Below are 3281 nucleotides of genomic sequence, written 5' to 3'. Positions count from 1 at the left end.
CTTACCAAATTGCTTAATCTCTCTGTGCCTTAATTTTGTCACTTATGAAATTGAGATAAAATTGTAACTGGTTCATAGGGTTCTTTTTTTTTCTTGGGTCACAGTAACTTTATTGTCACAGGGATACCGGGCTGCACTAAGTCTACACGATTAGAGTAGATGGTGGTTATCTTTCCAAAGGGTGAATGAAGCCTGAGCCCAGCTGGAAACCTGAATATCCGCTTGCCTGGTTCAACCCCGCATGGCCGACTTGGGATGGGAGATGAGTGGCTGCACAACCACACTGCACTAAGGTACAAGGTCCAACTGGGCAGAGGCAACATCCCCGTGGGAGACAAGCAACCACCGAAGAGGATGTTGCAATAATCTGTTAACCATTCTCTGCTATTTTTTGTTGAGAAAGGTGAGGGTGTGGGGTGAGCAGTAAATTATGCTCTTCATTCTTCAAATGAGGAAATGCTACAGGGTGCGGGTGATGGTCAATCGAGCAGTAGAAGAGGGTGCAAATCTAGGCTGGTTATAGATCTTGGTGCCTATGGAAAGGAACAGCGCTGGTAGAAGAGAAGGGAGCATTAACATGCCCACCAGTGAGCACAAGAAGCAGAGCCTTCTTTCTTACTAGTAAGTAAGACTGGAAACAGCATCTTTTCCTGTTCCTCGCTGCAGTGGCAGCCGACGCGCTGGCTTTCACAAAGCACGGTTTCTGCAATGTGGTCTGTTGGTGAGGCTGCTCAATCCGGGAGCACAAACGTGAGGCTGCCCATGATTGCCGGAACCAGGTCTTCTCACAGAGACTCATATACGTGGCATCGACACCACCAGGTGCTTCAGTTAAAGCTTCTGGAATATTGCAATGGTGTGATGGACAGGTTTTGGGCTATGACGTTCTTGTACATGTAAGCTCTTTCGGAAAAGCTGGAGCAACACAGATGAGGGAGATTTTGGTTTAGAGCCACGAAGTCCCACGCACCAGCCACAGGTGCCTCTGCCTAGTTCCCTACGCGTCCTTTGTCGAGAAACCATTTCCACGCTGAGTTTTCAGTGCTGTGGTTGAAAGAAATGATCGGCCCACCACCATCCACCCTCCCTCTTCCTCCCTGTGCATCTCCTTCCCCCAGAGGTCGGCAGGGAGGTTGTCTCTGTTTCCTCTCATCGGGGAAATTACTTGGTGACCTGCGGAATGGCATGGGCAAGGTAGCCCACGTGGCCGGAGGTGACTCTGCCACGGACATGCGGCCACCCTTTGTCATGTAGACCGAGAACTCCTTGGTCAGCCGCTCCACCTGCTCGGGCTTCAGTCCTGTGAAACAAAACATGCCGATCTGGTGGGGGATGTGGGAGGAGCCCTCCTTCTTGAGGTTGGAGACCAGCTGGGTCCGCATGCTAATGATGCAGTAGGCCATGCCTTTCACTTCCTGCAACCACCGCGTTCCCAGATCTGGGCTGTTCAGAACGGTGGAGGCGATCCGGGCCTGGTTGACAGGAGGGTTGGAACACATGGGGCGAATCAAGATCTTCAACTATGACTCCACCTTTTTGGCCTCATCGGCATTTTTGCAGATCACAGTGAAGGCTCCCACACACTCACCATATAAGCGCATGTTCTTGGCATAGGACTGGCGGAGGCAAACGTTAATGCCCTGTTGGATGAAGTGGCACACAGCCCGGGCATCCCTGTTTCCATCGCCGCTGGCAAAGCCTTGGTAGGCCATGTCAAAGAACACAACGAGATTGTTTTCCTTCACCACGGAGGCTATCTCCTTCCACTGCTGGGGGGAGGGTCCGCTCCTGTGGGGTGGTGGGCACAGGCGTGCAGGAGGAGGACACTTGGCTGTGGCATTTTTGAAATGTCCTCCATGGGCTTGTAAAGTCAAAGCCGCACGTCTTGGAGTCATAGTAGCAATAGCCCTGCAGCTGTGTGTCAGCATCCCTGAAGATGGGTGTGTGATTCCCCCAGGAATCCCAGCTGAACTTGAAAAATCTTTGCAGGAAACTGGCTCTGATCCTTAAGGCCCCGGTTCCAGAAACGGTCTGCACGGTGACATCCCGGCCACTTTTCAGCACTTCGCTGTTCTTGCCCAGGGCCAGCTCTGCAGACGCCTTACAAAACTCGACCAGTCCCCATGGGCAGGTATTCCTTGTCCAGATCTTTTGCAGCAATCTGGGCCTCTGCCTCCGCATCCTAGGGAGCATGTCGGGCTTTCTGTGATCGTCCCGCTAGGCACCAACTCCCAGATTCACCTTTTTGCTGTTGGTGTCTCTTTCAAAGGCTTTGGTGACTCCCAGGATGGGATCTGGGGGACCCACCTCCACATGGGCCCACCAGGAGCTGGCTCAGGCAGAAGCCACGCCTGCGAGGCCTGGATGGAAGGCGGTGGTGGCCCAGGATAGCACGCGGCTGGAGTGCAGCAGGGCCATGGTGGGCACGCGGGCAGTGGCAGCTGCAGGTCAGAGCGAGGGCGGTCTCTCTCTCTCTCTCTCTCTCTCTCTCTCTCTCTCTTTTAAAGGCAAAATCTATTAGGTTCTTGTGAGGATTAAATGAGACTCTTGGTAAAGCCTTTGGCACACTGACTGGCATGTAGAGTTCTGTAGCTACTGGTGCTGAGGAGGACAGTCAGAGGCCTGCACACGAGCATAGCATACCGTGCCTCATGGCCCTCGGGAAGATGGAAGGGCTTTCCAGAGCGAAGCCTTGAAAACTGAGTTTCTTGTAGTTGGTTGAGAAAAGAGGAGGGATGCGAAGGAGAAGACCTGGTGAAGGTGGCTGAGGAGGCTGCGGGAATTCAGCTGGGGGTGAAAAGGCTTATGGGCTACATAAGAGCTGTGTTTAAATACTGTGCTTGGGCATTTGACAACAACAAAAGAAAGTAGACTTACTTTACTGCTACCTGGAAAATATCCAAGCCCAAGTGGAAATGACAAAATGACAGTCCTCTCAATATTTGAATGAACTTGTGAGTAATAAGGATTTCCTTAATTTTTTTTCGAGGATGATATGGCTCATCTCTGTGCACCACTGCCTGTCAAAACACACCGCCTTCTTTATGGGCGGTCTGTTTCACATCCATGTCCCCTTTACCTTTGTCAAGAGAAACCTGAGTATTTTCAGGAATCAGTGGGCCCTAAACTTTAAGGGAGGCTGCGCTTTCCCCCAGCCCCAGGGTTATAACTCAGGATTGCTTTGAGCCAACATGGTAAGCATTGCCCTTGTCACTGATTAGGTTAGGGGTGGACAGCTACACAGTTCTTGCCAATGAGATGAGAGAGCAAGGACTTAGGAA

At 51.7% G+C, this 3281-nt stretch overlaps 1 pseudogene; it reads right to left on the bottom strand.

Moving 5' to 3' along the window:
- Positions 1-1121: 1121 nt before the first annotated feature.
- LOC102259594 lies at positions 1122-2457 on the bottom strand (annotated as a pseudogene).
- Between the last annotated feature and the right edge of the window lie 824 nt (positions 2458-3281).

This window comes from Myotis brandtii, unplaced genomic scaffold, assembly GCF_000412655.1.
Source record: "Myotis brandtii unplaced genomic scaffold, ASM41265v1 scaffold257, whole genome shotgun sequence".
Taxonomy (NCBI): Eukaryota; Metazoa; Chordata; class Mammalia; order Chiroptera; family Vespertilionidae; genus Myotis; species Myotis brandtii.
The sequence above is the reverse complement of the archived record's forward strand: the minus strand, read 5'-3'. Positions and strand labels throughout refer to the sequence as shown.